Source organism: Leuciscus leuciscus, assembly GCF_965113295.1.
Source record: "Leuciscus leuciscus genome assembly, chromosome: 20".
NCBI lineage: Eukaryota > Metazoa > Chordata > Actinopteri > Cypriniformes > Leuciscidae > Leuciscus > Leuciscus leuciscus.
Window position 1 is genome coordinate 10351511 of NC_138744.1, and position 18202 is coordinate 10369712.

At 37.6% G+C, this 18202-nt stretch overlaps 1 protein-coding gene and 1 long non-coding RNA gene across 3 annotated transcripts in view; one reads left to right on the forward strand and one right to left on the reverse strand.

The window, feature by feature from the left end:
• Positions 1-5104: 5104 nt before the first annotated feature.
• On the reverse strand, positions 5105-7277 carry LOC309483683. 2 transcript variants are annotated; one of them, XR_014200622.1, is made up of 7 exons: positions 7144-7277; positions 6705-6756; positions 6461-6525; positions 6302-6360; positions 6115-6218; positions 5735-5888; positions 5105-5663 (listed from the first exon to the last, which is right to left on the reverse strand). It is a non-coding gene; the product is annotated as an uncharacterized lncRNA (long non-coding RNA). The 2 variants fall into 2 exon arrangements; XR_014200623.1 differs by having other exon boundaries at positions 5105-5888.
• A 3559-nt stretch (positions 7278-10836) lies between these two features.
• The window catches only part of hivep3b (HIVEP zinc finger 3b), a 65693-nt gene continuing 58327 nt past the window's right edge, over positions 10837-18202 (forward strand). The window contains 1 exon segment of the mRNA XM_082149481.1: positions 10837-11105. The gene's annotated coding sequence lies outside the window, so the exon portion shown is untranslated.

Sequence of the window (18202 nt, forward strand, 5' to 3'; positions counted from 1 at the left end):
GTCAAGAGCTCAGCAGTACTTTATTTCCCTCTGTGGGCAGGCTATGGGGTGTTTCATGTGGTTTTATGAGAGCATTGAAGTTTAAACATTGAATGGCATATACTCTGAAATATTTATGAATGTTTCCAATTGATATTTAATGCAATTTCTAGGATTTGCCTTGCTCTTAACCCAAGGTCTAGTACACCAGCTAATGGTGTGTAAGATTTTCTGGCATCAGTCCTTCTTAAAGAGAGGAAAATAAGTGCATACTATATGGCTATATAACCTGCAATTGGAGCAAAATTGACTATTTACTTTCTTAATACGTTCTTGGTCTTATTGTGTATAATTAATTGTTGCATGTTATTTCAAAGAAAAAACGTCATCATTTTTAATAAAAAAGCAACTTACTGAATACTGTACTTTGCTCCAATTGAATACTGAATACTGTTCATTTGGTCAAAAGTGTTTGTAAAGACATTTTCATTGTTACAAAATAAAATCAATTTCAAATAAATGCTGTTCTTTTAATCTTTCTGCTCATCAAAGATCATGAAAAAACAATTATCCTGGTATCCACACAAATAAGAAGCAGCACAACTGTTACCATTGTCAACTGTTGTCATTTAAAATATATTGAAAGTTTGAAATTGGAATAATATTTCACATTATAACTGTTTTTATTGTATTTTTGCAGTCCTATTTCCCAAGTACTATTCTTAGTATACTAATTACAATAACCATGGGTAATAACGAGTAGACTGAACCTACTCCTAAACCTAACCTTAACCCATGTAGTTATCTTATATTACCCACTACTTTCTTAGGTAAGTACACTGTAACTACAATCAAGTGCACATACTGTAAAACAAAGGTGGGTATAATAAACTTATTTTAAAAACATTAAAGTGCCCCTATTATGCTATTTTAAAGTTTCCTAATGTTGTTTTGGAGTCTCCTACAACAGGTTTACATGCATCAAAGGTCAAAAAACTGTTTCATTTTCTCATAATATACATTTGCACATCACCACATTTTCAATGATTCTCAAACGTCAGATGCTCAGTCTGTTGTGATTGGTCTACCGTGTACAACACGCTTCGAAAACAAAAATGCCCATTGCCATAACAACGCCAGCTGTCCTGAGGCTTCCTACACCGTAAACTAAACGTAGTAACGAACAATTGCGTCGATTTTACCATATCAATCCGAGCGCAGGTCCGATGATGAAACATTGAAAGAACTAGTTATTTAACCCGAACCTCCATCACAAGGACGACTCGAGCAGGACTCAGTGTTTCTCAGTGATACACTACTCAGTTTGAGGTACATTATGAGATGTTGCAACTGTAATTCCTCACCATCAGCATTAACAAGTGCATGTCCATCAACAAACCGATTATTTTACTTTTCTAATTTATTGCGGTGAACGTACATTAGCCGAGCTCTAGCGTGAATGACTGATGAAACATAAACGTTGGTTAAACAAAACTTGCTCCATGCTTAATCTTTCCTCAAAGTAGTGAGAACGACAGGCAATCTGCATTAATAGACACAGTTTTATGTAATAGTGGCCCACAACTGATTAGCAGAAGTATTAATAATGTGAGTTTACCAGTTAGCAGGAGACCAACACAATGTACACCTCAAAGAAACCGGTTTGCGAATCCTACATTCAACTCTGAGATTTGAGAAGTAGTCGTCAGTAAAATAATGGGAACACAGCAAAAGTTTAAGATTATACTGCTGTGGTATCGTGGTAAAGATGAATTTCAACCACTGATTCTTCACATGCTCGTCCTTGGGCAGTGAAAAAAAACTGGCTTTACATTCACATTGTAGAGCACAGCGTCTTCTGGACATGATGCTATCCAGTATCCACAGGAATCAGCTGCAGGTTTGAGGTTGAAGTTTTCCCTGGTGTCTGTGCGCGCAATAAGTGGGCGGGCAATATGCTAATGTTTCGTCTTGACATCACAACGAAATGGCTTTTGACTCGTTTGACTCAGAGTCGACTCTTACTTTTGAAAGACAATAACTTTATGTATGGTGCACTTTTAGATTTAAAACTTTGCAGGATGTTTTCATTCACTTAGAGTTTATTACTCACTACATGAAAGGTCATTTTCAAAAATCCATAAAAGGGGCACTTTAAAAAAAATCTTACTGACCTCAAACTTATGAACGGTCACATTACCAAAGTCAAATGGGTTGTGGGTCTATTTTCATTAGACTTTAAATTAACTACAGAGAGATAGAGGATTGAAATGGCTATATTTTACCAACACTATAGCTATAGCAGCCAATGAGGAGAGACGATAATGACTCTGATGTTGAGTAATAAAGACAGAGAGCTAATGTGTGTTTGCAGAGATAAAGCTTCCTAATTAGCGATGAGATATTGACTGAACATGCTGTACGTTACTCTTGATCCACATAGCTGCTGTGTCACAGAACTCTCTCTCTCAGTTTGGCTACCGGAATGTACAGTTGATTTTGGCTGCTGTAGTGGAGTATAACATTTCACATTGTCTTTGTCCTCATTTTTAATCAGGTCTGTCTCATAGCTGCTGCCAGAAACCTTTGGTTTCTTCTTGTTAGAGTCCAGCATTTTGGGACTCTGCCTAGAATGAAACAGAGGTTCTAAGAACAATGAACTACGTGCCAACTCAAAACCGCATGAAAACATGGTTGGAGAAAAATAAATGTGTCAGGGAGGGTATGTGTGTCTCTCCATACTTTTCAAATGGAGCTTTGCAGCTGTCTTTCTCCATGCCAGACTAAAACAAACATGGTATTAGATGAAATCAGATTAAGCATGATTTTACTACGAAAATGATGAATATTTTCATCACTTTAATGTCACAATAATGCCCTAAAATGAAATTCTGCAGGGGAAAAAACTGCTTAAGCTGTTTTGCTGGTCATAGTTATAAAAGCCTCTCAACTCGGAAAAAATATCTCACAACATTACTGTTTTTATTATATTTTTGATCAAATAAATTCAGCCTTGGTGAGCATAAGAGACTTTTCAAAAACAGTAAAAACTCTTACTGTCCCCAAACGTTTGTCTTTCATGTTTTCTTTAGTAATTATGTTAACCAACTGGTATACTCTATTTGATGGTTTTAGTGGTTTTTAGTTTGGGACACCAGTGTAAACTAGCTAAGACCAGCAAACCACGCTGTTTATTCACCAGGGACATTGAGTTTTTAGTCTGTATAATGCAGTGTTCCTCCCTGAAGTCTACAGTAATGTGTTCTCACTGTATCATTTCCCAGCCCACTCTTCATCTAAAGGCTTGTTTTGTTCTCTCGGAGTTGCGCACACACACTATCTCATTGCTATATGAGAAACAAACTTTGGAAGAAGCATAAAAGAAAAATAACTCTCCTCATCAATTCATATAAACTACTTACTCCTGTCTGGAAACTCTCCCTCTCTGGCAGGCTCGCCTAACAATGAACAAGAGAGAGAGACACATCAACAAAATGATCTCACTCCCTCAGTACCAACACACACACACACACACACACACACACACACACACACACACACACACACACACACACTGACTCAGCAGTGCTGCAGGATGTTCTGTCTCTGCTTTGACCCTCTCTGCTCCTGAGTTCCCAGAGCCAGACTGGTAAGTGTATCTCCAGGGAACCCTTTAACCTAATATGAAATCACAATGCTGATACTCAACCTGCTGTCAATGGGATGTGATGTCCAGATGTGCATTTCAACAACAACAGTTGTGCTGAAGAAATTCTGCATCAGTTACTCATTGTCTGCATCATTAAAATTTTATATTTCAAGTTTTCAGGGACCAAAAAAAAATACATATATCTATCCATCCATCCATCTAAAATTGTACCTTTCCAGTCTTCAGGGACCAAAAAAAAACTCACCATTTTTAACAACCAAATATCTATCCATGTACTGTAAACACATTTACACACCTAGTAAACTCTTTAGTCAGTTTACAATATATATATCAGCCAGATGCGTGGTTTACACCAGGATAAGCTGCAGTTTGGCCCATTGATTGGCTTTGCGAGACTACTGTGTTTCTAACATGCTCCTGGAATTATGCCACAAGCCCTAAAGAAGTTTAAAAAAACTGTCATTTTAGTGAATGGGAGTTCCTGTTTTATGTGTCATTTGAGAGTCTGCAAACCAGCTGTAACTTTTTGAGAAAAAAATCATATTCAGAGCAACTGTACTCGATTTGCAGGCGCTGCTCTTATAGTGAAATGACTGAAAGCAGCTGTCAGAGGTGTAATTGCATTTTAAGTGTAAAACCCTAGCACATTGGATTACACTGCAGTATGGAGCAAAGCTAATTGAGTTTTGGTCCTGCTAGCACATGTGTGCTGGAAACATTTACCCAACATTACCACCCCATTAGACTCCACAAGGGCCAGAGTCTGGAAGTCGAGTAGCAGAGGGTTGTGATGCCTTACTCCCCGGATGGGTTTATCTGCTCTGAAGCCCTGGAGCAAGAAACCGCTTCTAGCTTTTGCTGCTCTATGCAAAAAACACTACATTAATTATCCACATGGGCATGAGACGAGAGGAAACTTATGAGGGAATAAAAAGGTCATAGATGAAAACACCAGATAATCCTTGTAGTTCCTCACTGTCAGGCCCAAACAGAATCTGCACCCAAAGAAAATGACAGATTTCATTCACTAAACATTCCCCACTTGCATGTGTTTATTCAATGTTTTGATTATATGGCTATATAAGATATTTATCACCTCCATACACTGTTAGACTTTTCAAGGGTTTTTTACAGTAACTTACTGGCAACACTGTTGCCAGTAAGTTACTGTAATTAAGAGTTACAGTACCAAACCGTATTTCAGTTTTGTGTAATACAGTGCATTACTGTAAAAACGAAGCTAATCAGTACAGTGCATTACTGTAAAAACTAAGCTAATCAGTACACTACTGTAATTATTTTTATTTGTACTAAATATAAATTAGATTTGATAATTTTGATATATGATTAATTTTATTTTTATCCTACATAAGTACTACTTTCATACAAACCAATTAGACAAAGTTATCACAAAATACCATTTTTTTATTTAAAACATTTCATATATATCACAAAATAAACATGCCAATGCTGGAAATGATGTGTGAAATTTTTACACATTAATGGGTAAGTTTAGAGACAACATTTTTTGTGTTAATTTTAACTCATTCATTGTGTTAATGATTTTAACAAAGTAAATATGTCAGAGAGGTTAGCACAAAGATGTGTAAACGTGTTAAATTAACACATTATGTGCTGTCCTTCACTGCAAACATTTTTGAAAACATACATAAAATCATAAACAAAACCTTAGCATTTGACTAAATGAATGTAGAGTCATTGGTTGTTTAGCTTATACAAGTATTATAATGAAATATCAACCATTACATTCATAAAACTGCAGAATATAAATACATTAAGCATTCAAAAAGGAAATGTCCAAAACAGGACAAAACACAGTTCTTTTCACAATACAAGACACATAACCCCACCTTAAAAATAATTTCACTTATTTCCAAAAATGTGTTGGATTCATGTACACTGGTGGCCAAAAGAAGTATTTAAGTGGCGTAATGTTTTTGAAAGAAGTCTCTTTGATGCTCAAGAAACATTTATTATTATTATCAATGTCTGACTGTCTACTCCATCTTTTCTACAGCATAGGAGTAAAAGTCATCATCAAAATAATCTTTAAAAAGCCAACACAATGTTTTTGTCCACCTTTGTGAATAAATGAACTTCTCCAAAGATTGGTTCCTGTTCAGAACTTGATTGACAACATCAGAGTGTTCCCTGGTCTGCATGCGTGCCCACAAACACAAATGTACTCAGTCCTTCAGAGGAGATCCCGGTTCCAAAACTATATGAGAGAGAGAGAGAGAGAGAGAGAGAGAGAGAGAGAGAGAGAGAGAGAGAGAGAGAGAGAGAGAATATTAGTGTCACATTATTTTTAACCTCCTTTTTTGTTAATTTTTATTATTATTTTCACAAAAACTTAAGAATATATATTTGTAAACAGCTTTTGTCAATAAATAGCATACAAAAGAACTAAATTAAATTATGCCAGATTAAATTTTAATACTTACAAATCCTAAATTCTGTCCAAAAATGCTGAGATGCATAGAAAGAAGTTGAACGACTGAAATAGATGATTTTAGCCCATTTCAGCTTGTCTGCAGTGAAGGAGTACCTGTTTGTGACAAATACACAGTAAGATACATGCAAGAAATCACTGTGTGATGATCGTTCTCCTTCCTACAGTAGTTAACCCACCTGTGCGCTGATATTAGGACCTTCCTAGTCAGGTGGAACTGCAATGGTAGAGTCGCTGGCTAATAAAATATAAAAATAATGCAAAAATATAAACTTAAGTTGTTTAGAATGCTAGATTTGGTCTGAATGAATTAGTGATAGGTTTACTGCAGTGCTTACCTGGATACATTTAATCTGGTGAGACTGAACAAAGACAATGGTCCATCTTCTGATTGGTTCATTTGCTGTGTAATAAAGTTAGACATAATGCAAAGGTCACTTATTTGATATAAAGTTAGCCGATTTTATAATATATTGTTAGCTACCTAGTCTGCACCAGTGGCTCAAAAGCTATTTTCACATAGTGTATGCTAATCATTTCAGCAAACTTATCTCAAAATATGTCACAAATGGGCTGGCCTACCTCTGGAATCTTGCTAAGTCACTGGCGCGAATTGGCGCTTTGTTGCAGTTGCCTTTAAACACAAAAATGGAAGTAAATATTAAATTCCATAAAAAAAAAAAAAAACTATAATATGGTATAGTTTGCAAACTAATGCTAAAACTATAAAGGTTCTCATCAGTAGGCCAACATTAGGATATAAACAGAATTTCACATTAGTTTATTCACATTTATTGTTAATGTAAACGCGTTGCTCGTTGGCATATTTTAACTCGACAATTCAATAATCTAACAAAGTGTGTAAAATGAAACGTTAGCTCAGTTTACCATGGTAAAGTTCGTTACCGCCATGTTGACGACGAGTAACGTTAGGCTAACGTTAACGTTATAACATACGTTAAACTGGGCACAATCCTGTCAACATACACAGAATTTTTTTTTTTTTTTTTTTTTTTTTTACCTTGCTTGCTGATCTCTCTCTCGGTGAAGTGAATTCCGTCTCTTCCCCGGGCCAGACACGAACGTCGCGATCCAACAAAAGACAGACCCCATTACCTACACTGGATGTCTGTCTGACGCGACACGACAAATCCCAGACAGTGTAGTGATGCGCCGCGGCCGTTATATTTCTGACGTAGTCCGATACGAGTCCAAGCGCTCGCACTAGTTCTTACAAGGGATAAACAGGTTTGCATTTAAAGGTCCGGTCGCTTCAATGTGTCCAATATAGACAGCCTCTGGCTATTATAGCGTTGTAGACACGTGGTGTAAGGCAAAAATTAGGAAATAAAAAGCACGGTGGAATGGTGCCAGCCAGAGAGGCAGTTACGTCAAATACAGTAGTATACAGCAAATTTAAAAAATACAGTAAGTCTCTGTATGTGGTGTTAGACGTCACAGAAAATTCCCATGATGCAATTGGAATCACAGTTATTTACTGTAAAGAGAAATAGCAGTATAATACTGGGGGATTTAAAGTAAATAACTGTAGAAATTACAGAAAAGTCTAACAGTGTATAACACATTTTACCATGTTTAAATCCTTTCTGAAGATTTTCCTCCACAATCAGATTTCATCTCAGATTTAATCTTTGTCCACCATTATGGAATGTATTTGAAAACATGAGCTCCATGTAATGGGGGAAGGATCAGATGTACATGGTAGTGGAAGTAACCGAAAAATCCGATATTACAAGGGTGATGGTGTACATTGCCAACAAAGTGAGATATATTTCAACCTATTGATTTTACTCTGAGCTATTATATTGCATGTGTATCAAGATCAAATGTTTTCATATACAGTATGACAGGATCCCATATCCCTTACAAAAATTACTCTGGAAATACCATGCTGGTATAAATGTTATTATTGTTAACTAAATAAAATCATTTTCATAAACTGAAATGAAGCTCAAATAAAAATTAAATAAATGAAAAAATTCAACTTACTACAATTACAAAAACTAAAACTGAAATAAAATTTAAAGTTAAAAAAAAAGACTGGTGATTTAAAGTTGGCATGAAATGGAAGTTCCAATTTCTTTTCTTCCCTATTGTGCCGTATATCCGAGTGAAACAAACAACAAAATATGAATAGCAGGACTTTATTTTGTCCGTCTGGAATTGATTGGATCATTGGATAATCGTGGTTTGCGACTGCTGTGACAGGTTGTCCCGCCCTCGTGCCCAAAAAAATAAATAAATAATTAATCAGAGAAGAGACAAGAAGAGGAAGGGGAAGATATTTTGATTAAAGATTATAAGGGCACATGAATTAAAAACAAATAAATTATGTGCACAGAATATTTTATACTAAATACTGCAACATTCCATTATGGAACAAGAATTGTCAATTTTGATTTCATGGTGACTTTAAACCTGGAAATGAACAGAAAGTTTGGGATTAAAAAAAACAATTATAGGTCACTAACCAAATATAATATATTTTACATCACACTCCTGCATCATCTCCGACTCTCTTTGTGTTCCTGCAGCAGGCGGCATTGTTTCTCTCTGTCTCGCTCTCTACGTCTCTGTCTCTCGCTCTCTCCCTATCTTTGGCAGGCTGCTGTATGCCATGCACAGGCGCAGCCCGGCTCTGTGGGGAGGCTGATCTAGTTATATAACAGTCGGTGCAGCCGTTGTCTGCTGGAAGACGAGCATGCAGGCATCCCTGTTACATAATCCTGTTAGGATCATATTGTCACACTGTGGAGCATTCACAACGCAGTGTCCTTGCTACTGTGCTTCCCTCTCTCTCTCTCTCTCTCTCTCTCTCTCTCTCTCTATCGGGAAATAAAACCCAACAAAAGTGTGTTCCAATGCAGTTCAAAGAGCGTGAACTTTGCGATCACGGTTAACCCAATCAAAACAGACCTCTCTGCATGGCCTAAACCCCCAACCACTGGACCGTCACGCACCTCACAGCCACATGCAGTCAGGTGTCCTGTTTGACTCAGCCGAGGACGGCGGCTGTCATGACGATGGAGCCAGCAACCGTCTCGTTCTCCACAGGGAGTCTGAACGACAGTGGCATCCAGTGATGGGATCAGGCAGCTGTAGGCTATGACTCATCACCTGAATGCCAGGTGAACTTTACCAGACACGGAAGAGTCTACAGTAGTCCATCTAAGCCTTCTAAATACACAGCGTTGACCCCACAGAGAAGGTGAGAGTCTCACCTTATCTCTTTGCTAATTTTAGAGCCAACACGTTGACCTATTCAACAGCAAGACACCGTTGCGCATTACGGTGGGAAAATGAACAATACCACACTGGTTTTGTCACGCAATGTTGCTCTAATCGACCCCACTGTGACCTTCTTACGCATTCAAGTTTTTCTCAGTTTCTCAAGCACCGCTCTTCAGCTTCCTTGAGAGTAATTTGATTCTTGTAAAATAAATATAAAAAAAGCATAATAACAGGTTGGAGGCCCAGCAGGCGTGGAGTTTGGTAAGCTATATTTATGCCCAGTAATTAAACTGTCCTTCGGGTATCGACCCAGCACTGCATTTGCATCTGTTAAACAAAGCATTCCTTTGTCAACCGTTTGTCATATGGTAGTCAGGGGGACTGTGTTTAGATTCATAAGAGTGTCACGAACACTAGTATATTCAGAGACAAACAACACAATAGATAAAACTCAACTTACATGGTCTGGGAATTTTTGAAGGTTGTGAGCATTTCAAGTCTGAGGCCATTGTTAAAAGGTGGGCCAGTTAGGAAATAATCTGATTGGAAATATAAACCCGACAGGGAAAATGCATGAATCAATGAATCAATCAGTTCCCGGCAGAACTGGTACAACTTTAAGCTTTTTAGGGCTTCTGGAAATTTTATGGGAAACAAAGAGCATAAGTGATAATTTACTCCTCAGTTTTGGTTTATAATATACTAAGGAATAAGCACACTTTCCTGGGAGTTTAGTAATGTTTTTTACAGAACATTATGATTTACTTTTCCTCCATGCCCCTGGGAAAGAGTTAAATGAATTGAAGTCCATTCTGATGGTTAACCCCACTAATAGTCCTCATGTGGGCCATGCTATCATTAGTGCAACTGAGAAGCTTCAGTTCTGCTAAAGAGTACAACTGAGTCAGGGAATTGTGGGAATTGTGCTGACATAAGCAACCCAGTATGCATCCCCCAGATGGGCCTGCTCATGAAACACTTGCTCTGGATGTGTTAAGGGATTCTCACCCTAATATTCCATTAAATATTTTGTTTTGGTTATGATGACTGTTACACATATCAGTTTAACTGATAATTATAAATTATATAAATTATATGAAACTATTACATGTGCAGGCTGCCTAGGGCCAATGTAAAGGAATACTTCACCCCCACACTTTTTCCCCATACAGTACGGTAACTGATGACAGAATTTGGGTGAACTATCCCTTTAAAAAACATATGTAAAAGTATTGATTGGTTGTAAAATGATCTACACACAACAAGTTTTGCAGGGTCCCCTTGAAATGAAGAATACCGGGACAAGGAATTTTTGGAATGTTCCATGACGTCACCTCACAGTCCTGACAGTGAGGAGGGAGCTAAAAATTAAGGTACTTCTTCGGCCAATAGGCGACGCGGGAGGATACTACCTCATGATTATTAATCACCCTGAGAACTGCGAGAGCATGGGAAGGGGGCGGGGCCCTCGGGGCGTCGCGTGCAGGGTGGTGCGGTGTGAACTGTTTGCGTTGCGCGACACTGTGGCTGTTGTTGTTGCCCTGATCAGCTGAACGCATGATTGCGCTTCCAGTTTGACAAGCAGGAGGGGAAGCCCTGTTGGCTCGCGAGCGTCCAAATAACGCAGAGAGAGGCGTCAGCAGCGATTCCGTTTGACAAGCGATGGGATGCGGACCACGGCACGCTGCCCTGGAGAGTAAATGGCTACAGCAACGCCAACAGCTGTGTCAGGTATGGTCTAGTAAATGTTTTTATGTTTCTACATGTATGTCTTATTCGATAAAAGAGATTGATTTTGGTGAATTAGTAAGCATATTTACTAAGTAATTTTCTTTGAAGTTTTCTTGATTCGGCACAAATAATATTTTATGAAGTCTGTTAGTAAAACTAGGCATGGCTTTTTGCCCAAATCACTGTCTTAAGTGACAGTCGTACAAGCTAATGGACTTTTCATACGTTAGAAATGAAGACTGACTTTCTGTAAACGATGCGGAACAATACGAGTCAAATCAGCTGTCTTGTTTGTTCAAGCAAGTTGAGAAATGTAGCGCGAACTCACATTTCAGTCTATGGTTTTGTCCCGACGGTCAGCCAAGAATAACGTTTTGCTACAGTACATTAGTGTAACATGGCAAACCACATAACGCAGGAATCTGACTCTCTCTCCTAATTCTTGGAAATGACAGAACATAGACGGAGTTCCCCCGTGTGTGTGTGGTAGGCTATACAGGGATCACTGGACATTTGCTCATAGAGTGAGAAACCGCACTTAAAGGGATAGTTCACTCCAAAACTGAACATTTTTATTATTCACTTTCGTTTTTCGTCAAACTCACACGACTTTCGTGGAACACAAAAGGCGATTTCCACTTTCAGTCACCGTCCATATCACCTTTTTTTCCATGCAGTGAAAATGAGTCTGTCATTGTTCCTCAACATATCCTGTTGGAAGCCATGAAGTCATACAGGGTTGGAACAACATTTTTAGAAGAACTAAGCTAATTTCCTTATATATATATATTTTAGATAGCTTTTAAGGAAGTCCAAAATTTAAGATGTTAAATTAAGATATACTGAAAATCTCTGAAAAGAGTTCTTTTCATTGAAAATAACTGGTTCAAAAGAACAACTCTTTACCTGATCTGGTTTCAGGAACTACTTTTTAAAAATCTTTTTTGGAGCTTAAAGTCGGCATGAAATGAAAATCCACCCTGTTTTTTTTTTTCTAAATTGATGTATGGATCTTATTGTGAGCAATTCATCTGTGAATGTTTAATTTTTTTAAAATGTTTTTGCCTCATAATATTTAATCCAAAAATGTCACAACTGGACCTTCCGGTAATGATGACAGGTGACATATGCAGGTCTTTTCCAATCATTTAGTCCGCTTAAACTCCGCCCCTCCAAGCTCACGTTTATCTTCCTCCACTTTTGATTTCAACGTTCACATCTCAAAATCCAATCAACAACTGGTGCATAAAACCAGGTCCCCCACCCTACATTTATTTTATTTTATTATAATCCGTTATTCTTGGATGTACATAATACGGAAGAAAAGATCTGTTGCCACTGACGTTTCATCGCGACTTTAACATCAACATTGGTTTAAAAACTAGTGTTATAGTCTGGGAGGTTTTCTTATGAAATTTATTATAATTAACTAGCCTACATGTTTTTGTTATGATAATTTTTCATATTACAATCATATGATCACAGTCATCAGTCGTCAACCACAGGCACTAGGTGATTCTTATCTGCCGTGAGAGACATTAGTTCTAAACCATTCAAATCATAAATTTGCCTGGTGTCAATGTTATCATGTATTTAAAAAGTGTTTGTGTTTCGCACTGTTGTTATCGACTATATATTTGATTCAGGCTAGTTTTGTTTGGAGTTAAGTCAACTCTCTAATGTGATCAAACAGTTTCCATCATCTCAAGTAACATGACAAATTTGGCTTTGTTTGCCTCAGACACAGTTGGCTAGAGCTAGTGTCTTTTAATGCAGTGTGTGGTGGTGAGGAGGGAGAGCTTAATGATGAATGATGAATTATTTTTGAGTGTATCAGCACAAAGCGGAGAACTGTACGAATGAGACATGTTGTTGCTTGAACTAAGCGGCAACAGTGCTTGAGCAGAATGTGAAGGGAGGAATGGTATTGGCCTTTTTTATTTATCACAATGTCACAATTGTTTGAGTAGGCTATATCATAAGCAACACCTTTGTAAAGAGAGACAGTTTGTATTTCTGATGCTCAGGATTTTTTTTTTTTTTTTTTTGCTTTTAGTCCGGTAATTTGGAGTTACACTGCAGCCTGCATTTAAGAATCAATCTTTTTAGAATGAGAAAAATCAGCTTCAGTCTTCCTTAAATGGACTAGAGAGATTAAATTACTCATTGTTTCCAAATGGCACTTTATGCAGTGCATTGTGTTAGACCATTTTTCATTTTCATTTCGCAATTTGGAATTTTATATTTAAGTGACTTTTTGGCAACAGTGACGATGTGTTGCTAGCTGATGTGATGTGAAAATGTATAACACTTAGAGTTCACTCAAAAAATTACAGTTTATTTACTCTCCAAATGTCATTCATTTTCCTGTGGAGTACTTGTGGATTTATGAAAGTCTTTATGGTTGTTTTCAATAATGATAATAATAAAAAAACAGTGCACAATGACCAAGATTTGTAAACAAGTCATTGAGTAGCTGTATCAGAAATCACATACTAGTAGGTTCTTATTATATGTATCTCATAAGCCTATGTATCTTATCTTATATATGTAGTATGCATATAATACGGAAGTACATCATTCATCATGTTGTCTTTGTCATTTGACCTACCAGCGTCAGTTTTGTCGCTTCACAAACATTGGATGCGCACTTCAGAATCTTGATGGAAGTAGAAGGTAATCTAGGTACTTTTTGTCTTCTCTGGATTCAGACATGCAATTCTTTTCACATAGGCCTACTGTTTTTTTTACTAGGGAAGTATTCCTAGTTGCATATTCGGATGCTCTGATGCAGCTAGTCTGACTCAAGAATAAATAGTTCAGTCTGATTTGTGAACCGAATCAACTGATTTGTTGAAAAGAACTGACTCAAAACTGAAACTGCATCTGAAATCGCATACTTCGCTACTATATAGTAGGCTAAAAACAGTATGTAACAAAATAAGTATGTTTAACTTTAAACTGTTGCTGGCTAAGCTCCATCTACACACAGAACAGAATCACCATCTTTTAAGCCACTACATCAACATCTCTCATCATAGGGGTTGGAGAACGGATTCCGACAGCTGGATTATTTGCCATCAGATTCTGTTCCCCCCCCCCCCCCCCCCCCCCCCCCCATGTTTCTTACTCAGTGTCCGAAATTCACAGCAATTCACGGGCAAAAAGTACCCGAATGACCTACATGTTCCGTCGAGATTTTGAAGTGTGCATATGATAAACACTTTACTATCCCATGAGGCCACAGGAAAGGATTCATGAATGGCAGAGAAGCCAAGTAACTGACGCTGGTAGGTCACATGATAATGACAGCATGGCGAATGTAGTACGTCCAGATTACATTCATACTACACTCATTCAAATTATATAGAACATACTTTTTAGCGGTCGTGGAGTAACTTCTTATTCAAAATAAGTACCTACTCAAGAAGAGAGTATGTGAGTATCCCCTCATTTCAATATGCCTACTTCCCCTCTATATAGTATACATGCTATAAAGTATTCTCTTTGTGTTATATATGGTATGCAAAAAAATTGTTTGTCAAGTGAGCATTATGTTTGAATACACATTATTCATAAAAAGGTAAGCTAAAAATATCTGGATGGTGTTTGAATACACATTATTCATAAAAAGGTAAGCTAAAAATATCTGGATGGTGTTTGGAATGACATGAACATGAGTGAATAATGACAGAAAGAATATAAATTTTTGGCTAAACTATCCCTCATAATTCTCATAGATGGCCCTATTATGTTGAAGTTAACTTTATTTCTAAAGAAACCGAAGTCTAATAGCGTATCTTCCTTCTAATGGTTTCATTAGAAAAGAGCATGGCAAGGTCAAAAAACATTTGTAACTTTCGTCGTCAAACTCTCTTGAAATCCACAGAGGTTAGCAAGGTTAACGTCCGCGTGTCGCCAGTAAGTGCGCGAGAATCTTTAATAACCATTGCTTACCTCGTTAGCCAGGACACTGCAGCACCTGTGGTGCGCTATAACTGTCAGACTAATGAGCTGTTGGCTGAAATTCATCTTGAAGTTTTCCCTGGCTTAACTGCTCCATTTACATTTCTTTCACATGCAAAATGGAGGACATGAAAGATTTGTCTCAGTAAAACAATGGCATTCTGAGGCATTGAAATTCACACTGTGAAGAAAAATAATAACGTTCTCTGCTGATGTTAATGTAACAGGCCCCATCAGTGGCGGATGGCATGCAGATCTGAAGGATCACAGTATGTGCCCAGTGCCTTGTCCTTATCAACCCTCACTGCATCTCTTTTCTCCTTTTCACCTCATCCTTGAACATATTCACAAACATAAACAGACCGGTTGGACATCAAGTTTGCTGTTTGCTCTCTGAGTGTTTGGCATGGTAATGAATGACAATGTTAATATGGTTGGTCTTGGCTGAATAGATCTGCTACGCTGCTGCTGCTGCAGAGCAAGTACGGGACTTGCTACTGCCAATACATACAACATGCTGCTGTGAGCAATAAGACTTTACAATATAGCATACATGAATTACCCCTAGCAGATCTATACAGGTGGAGCTGGGGAAGGGTTTCTGAAAGCGCGCTGCAACTTCTACAGCAAATGCTGACCAACTATTTGAAGTTTGAGCAGCGAGCTCATTGGCTGCTTCTAGAGCAGGAACCAATCAGCTGTGCCTTATAGAGAATTATGTGATTGCATGTAGATTAGAATGAGTTAAGGACCAATCATCTAGTTTCATGACAGAACTTTGTATGTAGATTATGTTATTTGTTTAAAAATACATTTTGTCAAATTGAAGTTCTCTCAATTTTTTGAAAGATGTTAGTATTGTATTGAGAAAGAGATTAATTTAGATGTTTCTTCAGAATGTAATGTTTTCAATTATATAGAAGTATATTAATATTGAAAATCGTGTGTTTATGATGGAATTTGGATAAAGTGAAACAATACAATTCCACAGTAGCCCTCAAAATATGGACTCTGGGTGGTTAATATACAGACTCTTGGGTGGTTTGTTAACAGTTTATATTTTGTGTAGAAATGTGTCAAATATCTGAAATGTAGGAAAGTGTTCTTTAGGGACACCGTATCAGCATCGCAGTAGAAAAACAGAATCATCATCCTGTCAGGTATGTTATTGCAGAAAGATAAGAACTTGGCCGTTATCTTAAACAACCCAAACTGATTAAATGCCCAGTCATCACGCCACACCGCTCCCTACTGAGAGTCCGCCAACGGCACATGCAGCCTGCGAAGACAGGCGAAATGAATGGGGGATGTCTGCAAAGGGCATCAGGTGCTATAATTCCATAGTGAATGAGCCTGATGTGCCTCGTCGTCCATCAGTAATGACACCATAATTCTCACTCCCTGCTCTTTGATTTACTGCTTGATGAGTAGCAAAGCTCTGGGAAATCCACTGATCACTGGCCTCTCATTTTTATCCCCCACCTTTCACACCCACAGGTGCTGAGCATTTTGCTCTTGTTTTCAGGAGCCGGAAATAACTACTTTCTGTCTTTCGCCCTTTCAGAAGAATGTGATGCTTCTGGTGTAGTACTGTAATAGCAAGAGAACAGGAGGTGATTGTCACTATCATATCTAGTCTGGCACTTCCCTCATGTTGGCGTTCTGTTTATGAAAGCATTCTTGCTGCTGTTACTGGCGAAGCACATACAGTTGGGCCCAAAAGTTTGTGAACCAAGTTAAAATGGTTTTAAATTTTAATTTAACCGTAAAATTGTTTTAATATTATTTCAGTAAATGAGTATAGAGAATTTGAAAATGTTGAAATAAGGAAGTTTTTATATAAAAAAATCTGCTGTATTGCTTTTTGCTTCGTGTGAACCGAAAAGTTTTTCCACTAATATTTTTTTATTTAATTTGATATTTTGTTCAGCTTTATTTCATTTAACAAAAATAAAATGAAATAATCCGTTGAAGCACAATATGATAATATAAGTTGAACTTGATAATAAGAGGAAAATGTAGTTAAAGAAATTTTTTTAAATGAAAAATAATGCAAAATAGAAGCATTTTCACTAGTGGTCTCTTTGTTTGGACCTCGCTCATTGTATTTTTGCATGTCGTCTTTTTCACATGCCCAGTAATTTTTTTCTTTCCTTTATGAATTTGTTCCATTTTTGGTCAGTCTACCCCAAACAATGCCATTTATGCACATTTACCTCACACTTTGCTGTGAACAAGCACTGTCCCAACAGCTGCAATGGGCTAATCATTAAGTCCTTCCACAACAGTTCCACATACCAGCTAGGGTGCCAGCTAGGCGTGGTTTATGTGACTTTCTCACGCCACATAAAATGTAAACGTCAGACGTTGTTATAGGAAACATGCTGAAAGTTGCTGCAGAAACAAAGTTGTGTTGTTGCGAAGTGCCAGACGAGCAGAAAAGGACAATATAGGAGACGTGTTTTGAGACCGGCGGAGACGACAGCACGGAAAAAAGCCACCCATACCAGCCTGCTACGTTTCTGCCACTGCCTCATCAGACGCAGTAGTCCAGTGTGGTTGCTACACATTGTCATGTTGTAAATAAGACAACATCTGTATTGCAAACCCCTCCATGTTGTTGTTGTTGTTGTTGTTTTTGGCATATATCTACCAGCATTGCCATGACGGGAAAACAAAAGAGCGTCATTGAAACACAATACACAATGTGGACAGTCATTGGTTTAGATCAGATTCCATTCGGATACACAAATAATCGAATTTGGACTGACAGTGTGAACGATTCTTCTGTAGATTCACAAGAACCTTTGTTGATCTTCCATTTAGTGTTTTATAGCATTTAGATTAACACTACTGTAGAATTTCAAGTGATCACAATCTTAAAAGTACCCACGTGACTCTTATTCATATGTTGATCTCGCAAAACGAACTAAAGTCATTCATTATCAATGAGAGTTAGCGACCATTGGCGTTGTAATGTAGGCATACCCACCGGTTTGGAAAAAGTTTAACTTCATGCAAATGAAAAACACAAAACTGTCAGAAATGTTTGCACTTGTAGTGTGTTCACTTTATTCATTTATAATAATTGTACATTTATAATAAACATACAATATAATTGTTCATCTCAT